The sequence below is a fragment of the Apteryx rowi genome, unplaced genomic scaffold (genome assembly GCF_003343035.1).
Source record: "Apteryx rowi isolate R43461 unplaced genomic scaffold, aptRow1 scaffold_193, whole genome shotgun sequence".
Lineage (NCBI taxonomy): Eukaryota > Metazoa > Chordata > Aves > Apterygiformes > Apterygidae > Apteryx > Apteryx rowi.
The window spans coordinates 1,346,515-1,361,823 of NW_020448230.1; the positions used below are offsets into that span (position 1 = coordinate 1,346,515).

The following is a 15,309-nucleotide window of genomic DNA, read 5'->3' on the forward strand; positions in this document are numbered from 1 at the left end:
TTAATACATATCAAATAAGTTATACTCAATAAGAGACTGCATTTCTAGAACTTGTTCTATGCAAAGTTGGCAGAGTAAACGTAAGTATTAAAAGACAATTGCGATATTTGCTTCAGAAACACCTGAGAAGTATAGTGGCTACCCAGACCTCAACCTTTATTAACCTATATAATACTGTGCTTTACATGAAATAGAGCAAAATGTCAGCAAACTCAGATGAAGCATGGTAGTTCTCATTTTCTTCCTTATGATACTATTGTACACTGCTGCAGTGACAATCTTTGAATGTTGACATCACATGGCTTCCATATTACTCACTTCTAGTACCAGCATAAATCCCTCTTAAAACTTGACAAAGAATACAATTCTTTCCTTGCTATTTATCACTTGCATATTTTAATACATTCCCCGGAAATTCCAAACAGTGCACTGAAGTAAAGCTATTCAGACTTGGAAATATGCCCAAAATATGCATACCAGTTCTAGATGGTCTTAATTCAAGGAAAGAAATACTGGAGATTAGAAACAAGACTTTTTACAGTGTTAGCTGATGAATCAATTAAAGCATACACAGAGTGTGGCAATTGGTTGAGAAGGAAAATGCCTAATTTTCCCCTCCAGACCCTTTTTATTTGCTGCCAAAAATAAGAACAGGACATCTGTATCAAGGAAAGGAGCAATTCTTTCATCCTCAAAAAATTTCCAATCACCACCTTTAATGCGTAGCTGGTTATCAGAATATATAGACTACCAATACCTCAAGAGCCTTGTTGCCTGGAAAAATACAATAAAGTACAATATTTTTTCCTGATCACTCAGACCTTTATAGGTCAGTCTCTAAACACACTAGACTCAACAGGAAGTCCACAGAACAAAATCTGGATAACAATAAGAAAAGTCATTTAAAGGAACAGTCATTTAAAGGAACTAATGAATTCTGTGTTAAGTTTTGTTGTGCTTTGCTCGCACCCTCAGCATCAGATTTAAGATGTATCTTCACACAGAGCACAGTGCAGCTATCTTTAAAAAAACCACACACTAGCAAGATCCACAATTTTACTCTAAAAATTAGTACCAAAACTGACCTCCATGAAAAAAAATGGGATTTTAATCAGAACTCAAGCTGCAAACATAAGCCACAAATGGCTAGAAGTTTACAATTAGAAAAGCCTCCCCCAAGACTACACAGGGCATCTTTCTCTTTTCCCTTCCCCTTCACACATTCCAGTATCGCTTCTGTATAAAGTGGTTTCTTTTTTTTTAAAATCTGGAGCCAAGATATTCTCATGCCCTAATTTCAGCAAGTCACTTAAAGACATGCTCAAATGCAAGATCTGAACCAGAAGTGAGGAAAAGAAAGAGCTGAATATACTACATACCATGCTTCTTTATTAATCCTTCTTAAAAATAATTCAAGATGGCACCTTGACAGCTCAGGCAGCTGCCCTGTTGGGTCTAAGCAAAAGTACCCACCTCCTGAGAAGTGAGGCTACAGTTAAACAAGATGCTCAACCTGTATAATGGTTCACCGCTATCAAGGTGGCGCTTCTGTTCCTCTCCCAGCAACTCTTCCTTTCCCCTTCCACCAGTACTTGTGCTCACCCCATTCCTTCTTGATCTGAATCATTTCCAGAAGTTTGCAGAAAACCTTTTTTCAGCTGGATTATTTTGTTATTGAATTGCTGTGCTAAGGTGTCAGGCAAGAGTCACTGCAGGTAAAAGAAAGAAGGAAGGAGGCAGATCTCCTCCTTCAGCAGTATCAAGCTGTTAGAGCAGCTYAGAGGGCCCAGACTAATCACAGTCATGGTGACAGACTAAGTGATAACAGATCACTTCTACCTGATCTTGTTCCAATCTAAAAACAAGTTTATCACATCTCCAGATCAACAGTACCACAGGAGCTTGTAGTTCTGATGACAGCAGCACAACTACTTGATCCTGTCTAGAGGCCTATGAATCTTCATCTAGCAACAGTCTGCCAAAGTAACTGGTGCTTTCACTGCCATCTCTAAACTGGAAAAGGGGGCAAAAAGAGTCAAAGAATGCCTAGTTATATATAGACAGACTCCTTCCCTGCATATTATAATTCTTTTTCAACATTATAATCCAATTTTCCAACAAACAAAAGACATCACAATATCAAGTAGTGAAATCTCAGGCAACAGCTATGACAATTCTTCTCTAAGCCACTGCCTGTGGAGCCTGATGTCTACTCAAAGATGGAATAACACACCTTAGTGAGGTTGTGTCAAAATTTGTTGTTTGCTTCAAAGTACTTAAATTTGTTTCCAGAGGACAAGTGAGTTCATTCTTAACAGCAAGCATTTCCTAATGCAACCAAATCCTCTTACAATACAATCATTTCACCTTACTCTCTTCTCCCTTCTACCCACAGAAGACAAGAATCAAAACCATCTTTGCTTCAGAGTTCCTCTATGTGTTTGAAGAGATACTACCATAGCAGTGGCAAAATTCTCCAAATACAAAAGAAGTCTATATCTCCGCCCAAGCTACAAGAGCATACAGTTGTCTATTAATGAAATCACTGACAAAAAACATAGTGATACACTTGCTGAAATGCTTTTGATACTTCATAGTATTTGCTTATGCTCTTTGAGCTTAACTCTACAGAAAACTATATACAAGCATCAATATACTTGTAGTAAGGGTTAAGAATTTATAGCTTTGCTTTTCCAATGTTTACATGCCAGGTGTTTTACTTTCCAACAGATCTCATGATACTGTTCAAGGTGCTTATAATCTCTTTTCTTACTGCCGTAAACTGCAATAAAAAAGTGATATGGAGACACATGAAAAAACCTACAAGGGGCTAAGAGACAGGACAAAACAAGAAACATTTAAGAACTGTAATTACACCTAACCTGACACTAATCTAAATATCTAACCTAACAAAGTMGTCTTATAATCAATTCAACATTTTAAACTGAAAGTTGTCTTTGAGTACAGTAAAAACTAATGAGGAGGGCAGGGGTGGAGGAGGAAGCCAGAGGGGAGTGACATGAAAAAAGGTTCTCTTAATAAGAAATCTGAATATAGTCTTATAAAAGAAGAAAGTACTAGCTTCCTGAGGTCTCATTTACTTTTAACATTGGTTTTTGGAAGCATAGCATTGAAAGCTATTTGCTCTTAGCTTGCAAGGTTCTCCACCAAAAGAAGGATGAGGAAGGAAGGAGAGTAGAGTTAAAACACAACACAAAAGAGCTAATTTCTTATGTACAATAATATCTACCAAGCATTCTCATTCTTTGTTCACTCTTTTTCCTAGATACCCAAGAGCATCACTAAACTGCAGATTTTCTAAGGCATCTCGGAGGATACTTTCTTCTTTACACTATTTGTGATAGTCACGAGTCTATACTTAAGACAAAAAGGAATATTTTCATGACTGCTTATCCTACTGTAGCCCCATTATGATAGAATGTCTGTGTGGTGCTTTTATCTCTTGCCCAAGTTGTACCATTTGCAAGCAAATTCAACCAATATGCATGGACAGATCTACCCCTACTCCAGACAAATTACTTTCTCAGAGTTAAATTCTCCTGACATCTCTTTGCTGATACCTAGCACAAGATTAGGCTACACATGGCTAAAACAGATCTCCTTGCTGCTTCTTCTGCCACAGGTTATCCCATGACCTCATAGACAGCAGCACCATTTTGTTTACAACTCAAGTCTACAATGCACACATCCCTTCGACTCCAAGTTTCTCTAGATCCTCATATCCCAGTCCTACTGATTCATTTGGCATTACAACTAAAAAAAGTATCTCATCCTTCTTCATTTCTTCTCTGGTCAGGCCCCACTTATAACCCCATTACATGCTGTTCAGACACCTAGCACACCACATTTAGCCATGTGGCCACCTTTCTGAATTTCTTCAACTGCTCTGTTTTCTTTTTATACAAATAATTTTATTCTCATTTCCAAAGATGCTCTTGCTCTTCACCTTTCTCTACCTTCTCTCCCACTGTAAAGGTAATCAAGACAGGTCTCTGCTCATTCAGGGATATCAGTTCATGCCCAATTCTTAGATTTTTCAGAGAAGTACCTTCCCACACTCTCCCCATGCTAACCTCCATGCTGGGGGAATATCTAGAAGAATTTTCATTGCTTCTCTGTTCACTCTTTCTCCTACATTTAAGAAAAAAAAAAAAACACTAGTTCAGGTGCTGAAGCTCTGTGACTGTTGTATTTCATGTTCATCACTTATCTTGTTTCTGTGGGCCAGCCTACATTTGCTTTTCTTCAATTGCTATCTCCTATCTTCAACAAACTCGTTGTTGACAGAGAGGCTTTGTGCCCTGGTTTTGCAAAACACATAGCAAAACACAGCTTGCCCGTAACAGAGAGCCCTCAGTGTGCCTCCAGCAGCAGGGAGGAATGTCAAGAAAATATAAAAAAAGAAAACGGACGCCCACAATCTCCTCACACAGGAAAAGCATTAAGCACTTGCACGCAGCGCAGCCGGAGCCCGCAGATCAGGCGGGAGCGTAGGGCCACCAAACCAGCGACCAGGCCCAGGGGATTGGGATCTTCCCCCCCACCGGGGAGCAGCCGCCCCCCCCCCGCAGGCCGCGCCGCCCCCGGCCGCAGCCCACCCCGCGGGGCCGCGCTTCCCCCGCGGGGCAGCAAAACCGAAAGCAGAAGACCGCGGCACCGAGCCGCCTCGCTCCGCCGCCCCCCRCGCGGAGCCCGCGGCACTAAGCCGCTGCCCGACGGCGGCGCCTGGCCCGCCTTACCGGCCCGCCTTACCGGCTCCGCTCCGCACCCCGCGGCACCCGCCCGCGCCTCTCTTATCCCGCTGACAGCGCCCGACGGCCCATGGCGGGAGGGCCCGGCCCCGCCCGCCCCCGTCGCCAGGGCAACGCAGTGCCCGCCCCCCGCCCCGCCCCACCTGCCGCCGCGGCCGCTCCGCCAACCGCCACGAGCGGGGGGGAGGGGCGCGCGGAGGTCACGCGGGCGTCGCCAGCCAATGGACCCCGCCTCCTGGCAGGGCGGAGGCGGGGGTTCCGCGGGGCGGGGTCGTGTCATCGCCGCGCAGACTCTGCCGCCTCCCTCCCCCCGCTACGCCTCGCCCCTCCGGTGCGCGCGGCCCCGCCCCGCCCCCTCCCGGCCCGGCCCGGCGGCCGCTGCGAGGTGCGTCGCGCCGGGCAGGGCCTCCCGGCAGGCCGCTCCCGGGCGCGGGGGAGGGCGGCGGGAGGAGCCGCTCGGTCCGTTTCCTTCGCGCAGGTGGATTCGGGGAGGCGGCGGCGCTGGCACGGAAGGCAGCGGCAGGGCGATCCCATGCCTCGGGCTTGTGACTCGTGCGCGCCGCGCGCGGCGGAGCCACGTCGTGCCAACGGCCCCGCGCTGCAGCGCCGCCGCGGGGGCTCGTTCGTCCCCTGGGGGCAAGCTGCGGTCACCTGCCTCCTCCTCGGCGCGTCCGCTGGAGCTCGCCAGTTAGCTCGGGCTCACAGTCCCTTCTTAATCACACAGCTTTCACCCGTGCTCTGGTGTAATAGCGACCAGAGCACTGCTCGTTTTGCTGTGGTTTTTCTTTGGCTTGTGCCTTCAGAGCAGAGCAGAAAGAAGCCAATGAATATTTGGCTTCAGGCTTAAAGGATGCAGTTTCCTGTCTGTCCTCATTACATAAAATAATGTTTTATTGGTAAATATCAGAAATACTTTGCTCTACCACAGCCTCCCAGCTTTAAGGTCAACATTTTTAAATGCTTTTAAAATACATATCATATATCTATACCTGTACAGACACATGCATTAGCATACATGGTTATATCTGGTGTTGCTAGGTTGTAGCAGTGCAGTTTCCAAATTATACAGCATTGCATTATTCATTTCCTGAGGAAGGGTTCTGGATGAAAAGAGCCTTGCAAGCAGTAGGAGAGTTTGCACTCTGCTTTGGTATTTGCTTTGAGTAAATTCTTGAAGCAGATTTACTGCTTTGGCATTTGGCTGCGATTCTTCAAAGAAGGGATTGCCCCGAATGCTGGTTGATCAGCTCCGTTTCAGAATTGGTTCACATGTGTAAATAAATCAACAACGTGCCCTGACTCCATGTCACTGTTTTCACCCTCTTCAGGAAATCAGCTTGCAAGGCCAGAGCATTTATTAATTCTTGAAAAGTGGCAGCAATACATTACAAGCATTGTTAACAAATATATGCTTTATATACTCATACATGAATTTTCTTATCCTAAGAGTGGCTACATTTGGCATAACCTTCTTCTGTCCTGATTCTTTGAATCAGAAAAAAGTGCACTGGGTGCACAAGAATCCTTACCTCAGTGCATCCTGCTTACATCCTTAAGCCTCACCCTGGTGCATTGGCCTTCTGTTCCCTGATCTCTGCTAGGTTCCCTGGTCAGGATTTGCTTCAACTCTGTAATTGCATCAGACAGATGTTACTATTTTAGGGCCTGCTGGCTATCTCAGTGACTTACTGGTTTTGTAGAACTTAAGCCTACAAGGATTATATGGATGCACAGAGACAGATCTGGGGAATGCTTCAGACATCAGGATCCCAGGACCCACCTGCCAAAGTAAGTGGAGAAAGTGTATACACCGGGGGTGTATACTGTAGTTACTGAGGTAACTGCAGTTAAGTATTTTAGAAATATAAACTTTAATTTATTTGGCTTTGTGTGTGCACACTGCCTCTTGAACTCTTTCCCCAGGCGTCTGTTTATAGTCATGTTTCTTATTTTTCCCTTGGTATCTGATTATGGCTACTGGTCCTACTAGTCCTCACCTTAGGATCAGAAAGTCTCTCCCTGTCATTGGGCTACATGGACCTCTGGTCTGAGCCAAGAGAGCAACGTCCTTGCAAGCTCTAGCAGTGCAGACCATAAGAAAGACAGCACCTTCCTCTGGAAGTTAGGCACCTAGATAACACTTCTACATTTGAAAATGTCTTAAGTCCCTAAGAAAAGGTTCTATAAAGTGACACTACTATTTCACTAAAAGCGGGAAGTAATAAGGCAAGCAGCCAGATGTGCCACCTTGCTGCAGGAGCAAAGCTACAGATAGCAGCCACAGAGCTGCATGCCTGGGGGCCCCAGTGGCACCCATTGCCCCAGCCCAGATGCCCACGTTTTGGGGAATCAGATCTCTGGTCACAGGCCTTCCAGGGCACTTAACTCTCCTCAGTGCCCGCACGGACTTCAGGAAAACTGGCCTGCTCAATGCCTAGAATTTAGGTGCAAGTTAGTTGCTAATTCAGATAGATTAAATCCTACCTTTAAGCCTGTTTATTCTCAAATCCTAGAGAATTTGGTGGGATTCAGTCTTGCCTATCCTAACTCTCACAGTAGCTACTGAAGAGGAAAGGGAGCCAAGATCCCCACCCCACTCTTCAGCTTGGAGAATCCTTGCTCTRAAGGCAACTCTCTAATGTTCATCTGAAGCCTCTCCACTTCCTGCAGGGTAGAAGAAAGAGAAGTCTATTTTACCTCTGAACCAGAGCTTCCTGTTTACCAGAAAGAAGAGATATTGATATTTTATCTTTCTTTCAGATCTTCCAGCTGCTGAAGGATGACTATACATAGGCATCCCTCCACCCTTCCTGCTCGCAGCAGTAGGAAGCCAAAGGTTTCTACTGTTCTCTTCCATGAAACTCCTGCCTGTGAATAACTCCAAGGCTCTTGCTGGTACCACTGCTCCTGCTCAGTGATTTCCCCGGGACCAGATGTAGAGTAGAGTCAACGTGACGCTTGACAGATAGACATGTTGTCTATGGTTTCCTCAGGGAGACCAATGAAATTAAGCCGCCTATACGTTTCATTGTGTTGTTGTATGGCAGCATTTGAACAGCAGCAATGAAAGTGGAGCTGATGGCAGATGTACAACAATACGTCAATTCACCTTTGGAATATTAGCTTTGCAAGTGCAAAGATTAGAAGCATTTCAGATTGCTGACTTAAATTTTACTGAAATTAAGAGTTTTCAGATGAGAATTGTCCACAACATGCAAAATTATGAGTGATTTTTTTGCAAGGCAAGGCATCTACTACAGTTTTTGGAAGGGAAGAGGGTCATAGCATAAATTGAAAGGCACTGAAACAGTTATCATGTGCCTGCTAAAAAAAGATTATAAACTCTCTGGGCTAAAAAAAATTATTTGAGAAAGGTAAGTAAGTGTAATTAAAGATTTTRTCAGAACCGTAATGTTCTTTCTTGATGCTTGAAAGTGCAACCTATCTTTCAGATCATGTGGATTTTCTTTAATTACAGTAATTAAGCCTCCTCTACAGATATGACAGCATGCCTGCTGTTCAGTTTTTAAATCTGAGTTTTACCATAAGATATTATGTACGAGGGAATTGATTCTGAATTCATGTATGTCAATATAAATTTCCGGCAGCTCCACTAAAGTGAGTAGCATGACCCCAGTTCTTGCCAGAATAACTTTAAAGCATGTCTGGTTCATTGTATCAATGCTAATTCACTTATAACTCCCTCTATTCTACAAATAACAGCTGAATCTGACTTGAAATCAATAARGTTTTTCAGTAGAATCCTTCATGAATTGCAGCTTTGCACTCTTAACTCTCTCCCCGTTACATACATGCAGGAGGTAATGGCATGGAAAATAAGTAAAAAACAAGAATGTGAACAGTATTTCCCTAGTGTTCTCTTGGACGATAAAACAAGTCCATAGCACTAAGTCCTGCAAAGAAAGCATCAGTACTCAAATTCTTTAGTGTCTGAAAAACATTATGGTGTTAACATTCACAGACAGTGGATTTAGATCAGTGCTTCCAAAACTTTAAGAGTTAATGGACCACTGGCCAATCCCAGAACTGCTTCTGTACCCGCTATGCATTTTTCATAAACCACCATCTATCTACTCTCATCATCAAAGTTTCAGCTGAAAACATTACAAAGATAACAAAGTGCAGATTTTGTGGGCTGTTTATACAGTCTCATTCTCCCTCTTTCCTTTCCAATGTGTATTTATCTATCTAGAAAATTTTACCTATGGTTTAATAATACAATAAAATCAACAATAAAAACTCTGGAGTAATACATATAGTATGCGAGCAGTCTTGAATCCACCATTTTAAATCAGAGAGGTTTTTGGAAAGGACATCTTTAGTCAGCTCAGATTATCAGTCTTTCAGAAGAGAATGAATAAGGGTCTGTTTTCCTAAAGAACCACATATTCCATTTTTCCCACATTACTGTAAAAAATCAGAAAGAGTGAGTAAAATATCAAAATAGTTTTGCACTTGAGGAATCAATGAATGGTCTGAGGGATCCATTAGAATAACATGCTAGTTGAGATGTGGATAATGTATACTGTGTATATGATGAGGAGAAACAGTCTATGAGTAGATGCACTTACAGATTGATGTTGGAGGAGAGAGTTGTTGAACAAATTCAAGGATGCACGAATCCGGGCTGGCAACATTTGTTATCTGAGATCTTCATGTTTCATTAGTTGACTCTAGTGACACAGAAAGACCAAAGAGGAGGAAAAGGAAATATTATTCAACGGGCAGAGTGCAAGGGTAAAATTAAATAAAGTTCAAAACAGAGTTTAGTCCTGAGCAGCCTTTGTAATCCTGTTTAGGCTTGCCTACTGTAGCGGGGCTTGATTCACAGAGATGCTTGCTTTTTCATTTCAGCAATTCCTGGTCAGCACACATAAGGATGTATTTATTAATGGTTCTATGTCCAGTCTCCAGAATAGAAGAGCAGGTAGCTAGCTAGCTAGCCTGGCTGTTATACATTGTATGATCCCTAAATTTGTCCAAGGTCTAATCTATATGAAAGAATTCAAAATGACTTAAAGAATTATCAGTTTTGAATCAGTGGGTCTGGTTAGACCAACATTTGCTTTCCCATTTAGATATAATTCATCCAGTTTAAAGTTCAGGTAAATCACTAGTTTTGCAGTGTAGACTAAACTAGAATTTAGGGCAGTGAGTTTGCATGGTGTAACAAAACTTGCTTGAAATCAATTTCTATAGAAATGACTGAAGGTACAGTAACTTGCACTCCAGAGAGTCAGAGAAGCCTCATGAGAAATGCAAAGAGTGTAACAGTATAAATACATATATACTGCACTATGAGCTTTAATTTGCACCTTCTTACAGTTCTTGAATGTACAAATTACACCATATCATAATCTCTTACAATTACAGACTGTCATGTATCTGTAACAAGGTCTAAGGCCTAGCCCTCATTCTACAGCAAATAAATAGGCAAAAGATGTGCTCTTGACTTGAGTCAGTTAAACTGAGGTGGAATCTCAATAAAGGCATGTCAGACTGCAGTTTTCACATGTCCTTATTAGGTTTGTCTTTGTCGTTGGAACTACTAACTCAGGTGGAAATACAAACTTCTATATCTTCACTAGAACCTTACTTCAAGCCCTAACCCACTGTGAAAAGCTAATCTGCAATTTACAGTAACTTTACCTATCCATATAAACACTATGAAGTTCGCTAACTCGGAGAAGGAACTCTTTTTTTTTTCTTATTAGTACTGTTTCATAGGACAAGTCCTAGTAGATTCTCATTTACATCACATATGCACCATTTCTGAATTTTACACTGCGCTTCCTAAAATATTCACATGAAAATTGGAGTGAAAAGTTTACAGTGGGTGGATATTGTATAATGGGAGAGCAAAACCAAAATTAGGTAATTCACAAAGACATGAGGAGCCCCTTGAATATGGGCTTGCTGCCATATGCCTGTTTTGTCATAACTTACTGATCCATTTGCATCATAATAAAGGTTATCTCCAAGTATTTGTCAGGATAACAATCTATCTTTTAAATGAGCTTATTATCAGAGTGGTAGATTGGAAAGTACAGGTCCAAATACCATGCACTGTGGATAGGGGGTATTTATCTGGATAAAGCTTAGTGAATCTTTTGTGTTGCTTCCTTTTACCCAGTTCTTTCCACTCCTGGCATATCTCTCCTTTTCCCTGCAGGAAAAAACCTTTACTCATTTTGTCTGGATACAATACCGAAACAGTCTGATACTGCTCATTATTCTTATGACAGTTAGCTAACCTTTTGTCATTGCTGTTTCTTTGGAAAGGGGGACACCTTTCATTTTCGTTTCAGTGCAAATACGTCCATGGCTGCTGAATTCTAATTATGTCTTAAAAGTGGTCAGGCTGGGTCATAGCAAAGAGCCACTCAGCCCAGCAGCATGTCTCCAACTGAGGCCAGTGGCAGTCACCTAGACAAAACTACACAAAGAGCACAAGGGTGTAGTGACACTTAGTACATGTTCCAGCTCACCGCAATCTGTGGTTCAATACCTTTCTGGGATAGATGTGGTATCTTTATGGTTGATAGACTTTGATTAATTTTTCTTCCATTAATTTGTGCAGTAGGTGTTTGAACCCATTAAACCCTTGGCATTCACAAGGCTGTACAGCATTCCAAAGTCCAATTAGTCATCTGTTCAAAAAGCACCTCTTTTTTATTTGTTTTGGACCTTACCTGCCAATTTCTCTTGGTTTCCTCTAGTTTTTCTGCTTTCTCTATGAAGTTCATGATTTTATGACCCATTATCAAATCTCTACTCTACTCTTCCTATTCCGCTCTGGAAAGTCCAAGACTATTTAGTTATTCTTTGTATATAAGTTACTCCAACTGTTTATCAGCTTTCTTGCCCTTCTTTGTAGCTTTTCTTATTCTTTTTTGGCATGAGAGAACTGGAGCTGCAGACAGTATTCAGGACGTGAGTTCACCATGAATTTCCTGCGTGGTATGATTATGGTTTCTTCTCCTTTCTTCCCCTAAAAATTTCTAATGTTCTATTTGCTGTCTTACTCTACCACAGAGCACTGGGCTGATAACTTCATAAAACTGTGTACCATAACTTGGATCTCTTTTTCATGAGTAATAGGAGATAATTCAGTACTTCATCAAAAATTTTCTGCCATTTTTAACCCAATAACTCATATCTTGAAATCCTCTTTACAGTTGATTTTCATCTGTACAACCGGAATAATTTATCATCAGCAAATTCTCTCACCTCAAACTCCTCTTCCTTTACCAGATACCTTATGAATATGTCAAACAACACAAGCCTAGGTACAGATTCCTGTGAAACTTGATTGGTGACCCCCTTCTTCCCACCCCAAAACTCCGGAAGATCTGTGAGACATTATTTTTTCCACAAAAGCTATGCTGATTTTTCTTCATTGTATCCTGAGCCTACTGATTACATTACACATTATCGTTTCTACCAGTTTGTCCAGTATTTCTAGAACTCTGAGATTACTTCAGGTCAAACCTCAAAACAGAAACATAAAGCTTTTGTTGCAGTAATCTATATACCTTTTTTAAAGCAGGGCTTTTCTAAATTTCAGTTCAATATAGTCAATAGTAGCATCAGAGAGATTCAACTGCAAAATGTTGTCTTCCACAAAAAGTGCTGCTGCTCTATATTGATTAGTTTTGGTGGTTTTTTTTTTTAGGAAAATAGATAAGCCAGAAAAACAATAGAAAGTTGTATATCACAACACTATGAATAAATTATCAGATAAATGTAATAATTTTCTGGCAAACTGACTGTGATTTTTACAGATATATTAACAATACATAATTATAAACAAAACAATCTGTTTAAAACCCTTCTGCTGTTGCACAGGACTCTGACTGTATTTCTCCCTGTGATTTCTGTTTCGCAGCCTAATCGTTTTGTTTCTGGTCCCCAGTGGAGTAATCAAAACTTTCTGATCTACAGTGTGAAATGTCTAATTGTAAATAAGAGGGCCATTTTCTTAGTGATTTGCCTTAGAATTTCTTAGTGAATTGCCTTTGCTGGAAAAGGAAAGGTAATTCAGCAAAGGTAGATGCTCAGTGTTTACAAACATCTTTTTCTGATTAGAGCATGGGTTGTCCCCATCTTCAGAAGCAGCAATCCATCTCCATGAATAACAGCAGGATGCACTGCATTTGGTCACAGAAATACTGCTAATTGCTTTTCATATGGTTCAACCAACACCAAGAGCAGTTCTCTCCACCGAGATATCACTGCAAAGTGCTACGGTGGAGCAGTAGTGACAGCCATTGTCAGGTGGTGAAAAAACAAGAGCAGGTAGGTGTAACTTTCTCCTGGAAGAAGCATTCAGGGTGCTCTTGGTCTGCCAGCAGAAGTAGACCCAAAGCAATCAGAGAGCTCCTCTGAAATATGCCTCCAGCTTGGGGGGTTTCGCAGCTCTGTGTCCCTCCTGTGAAGGACACACAGACGTGATGTTGGGGGAGATTAGGAGCTGGATTACCAGCACGGCAAGGCCATGCTGGTTCAGTGATGGTTCCCTGCCTGTCACGGGGTTCACAAGAGCTACCTTAGATGGGTAAATGTGAGTGTTTTCCTAGGGCTGTTCTAACGGGCAAACTGCTTCCCCCCAGCTCAGCAGCCCCAGAGTAAAGATATTTAGAGGCATTTGGTTCCTTGTTGGTACTTATACCAGCCTCAGCTCTGGCATAGGGGATGGATTTGACAAGAAGAGCAATAATATAAAGAGAGCAAAGGGGTGCAAGAGAGCCAGCGTGCATTATATACATGGTTTGCATTGACTCTCTTGGAGCAAACACAGCACATGAAGTAGGTGTGGTACCACGCAGTCTTTGTGCTTTTCTAGCTTCCTTTAGGAGGTACTTTCTCCAAAACAGCCTTCTTGGATGGTCACTAGCTCTGAAGACACAATCAGGCACAAAGCACGCTATAAGTGTATTTCAGATTCTCTCATTTCCCCACAAACAGCAGCAGCCTGTGCTTCAGTCTGAACCRTTCTGATAGCACTATGTAAGTTCCCCTCAACACTTGTCTTATTATGTTTTCTGCTCTTTTTCCAAATGTCTTGAGCATTGCTTCAAGTCACTGATTTGAGGCTGTAATGTGGCTTTCAAAAAGAGAAAAAAATGTTGATTCAAGGCAAGGAAGGTGGCCAGTTTTGCAGTTTAATGTAATCCATTCAGTAGAGCTCTACAGTTATTTAGTTGCATTAAATAATTTAGTCCAGTGGTGGCTGTCTGAAATGCAACTGTTTCTTTGTTTCATATGAAAGGTGATTCTTTCTCAGAGTGCTTTAGACATATATCCAGTAACCAGCACAGACTTTTTTAGAAACACATGCATTTACACATTCAGAGACTAGCTCCCAGCACCCCTCCAGGCCCTCTGCCAAATATTCTCATTTTCTGATTAGAAGGCCAAATCCTGTTCACAGCTTTGTCAGCATGACTCTACTGCTTTCCGCAGAGTCACTCTGGAGTCACACTGGTGTAAATGAGTTTACTATAATCTTCAATGTTTCCCCAGCCCGACACACACCTTCCTAAGCCTTCTCCCTCATCTTCAAGCCACCAGCATTCCCCTGAATGCTAGCCCTCCTGCTAAATGACACACAAATATCAAAACACAACTATCACTCCCCAGATCTGACTYCTCAGACAAGCACCATAACCCACATAACAAATGCTACTCACCCCTGATCACTTATGTCTAAATGTTAGCTGTGGAGCCTCTCAGGACCCCCATCACCAGGCTGCAGAGCTCTCCACAAACCTCCCCACCAACCTGCATCCCCAGCAAATACCCCAGACACCTCCTCTCAGGGTAATCTTCCTGCATCTCCTTCCACAAGAAACCCAAGTGCACAGCAAGGGGAATGACCCTCCTTGGTGAAATGCTCTTTCTATTACCAGTCTTCCCCATTTCCATGCAGCCTACTCTTCCCTTGAAAATTAAGCATCATTCTAAGGAATAAAAGCTGTTAAAAAACCTGTAGAGCATACCTGATATCCTCACAGAACTGGAACTAAAAAACAAGTGGGCAGCGACACAGAATGACATGGGCACCCTCCTTCCTGGAACGACTCTGCCAGCATTTGATACGGACCCAGTCAGAGCAAGGCTGCATCGGCACAAGCTGCTGCAGTGAAGCCTCGGAGTTTGTATTCAGCTGTGAGATGAAATCAGTTTCCTTGCTGGTATCTGCTGGCTCCTTTTCAGCTTCACACAAGCAGCCTTTCCTGCAGAGGTTTGGAATTTGGAGGTTGCTCTGTTTTGCTTTTCTTTTAGTAAGTTGTGCTACTGTGTCTGCAGTACTGCTGGGAAAAAAAAAAAAGGAAAGGAAGAAAGATGAAAAGAAACTCATGCAGGCTCTTACTACCAGTGGTGCAAGAGGATATATAAACAATGCAGACAGCTGAAAAGATTGTGCTAAGTGGTGCAAGGCTAAAAGCTTTTCAATATGCCATTCTATCGTGTTTGCCTGAGTATTGTACATAGGCCTATAAAAACAGAACTG

The 15,309-nt window shown here is 42.3% G+C and overlaps 1 protein-coding gene across 11 annotated transcripts in view; it reads right to left on the minus strand.

Annotated features, from left to right (window-relative positions):
* The window catches only part of LYST (lysosomal trafficking regulator), a 99,984-nt gene extending 85,066 nt beyond the window's left edge, over positions 1 to 14,918 (minus strand). For 4 of the 11 annotated variants that reach the window (XM_026062775.1, XM_026062777.1, XM_026062770.1 and 1 more), the window contains exons 1-3: positions 14,795 to 14,893; positions 9,365 to 9,466; positions 6,302 to 6,400 (exon numbers count right to left, since the gene is read on the minus strand). The gene's annotated coding sequence lies outside the window, so the exon portion shown is untranslated. Of the gene's footprint in view, positions 1 to 4,094; positions 4,247 to 4,773; positions 4,832 to 6,301; positions 6,401 to 9,364; positions 9,678 to 14,794 lie in introns of those variants that run through there. The other 7 variants (XR_003252998.1, XR_003252999.1, XM_026062776.1 and 4 more) reach the window with 7 other exon arrangements.
* Positions 14,919 to 15,309: the final 391 nt, after the last annotated feature.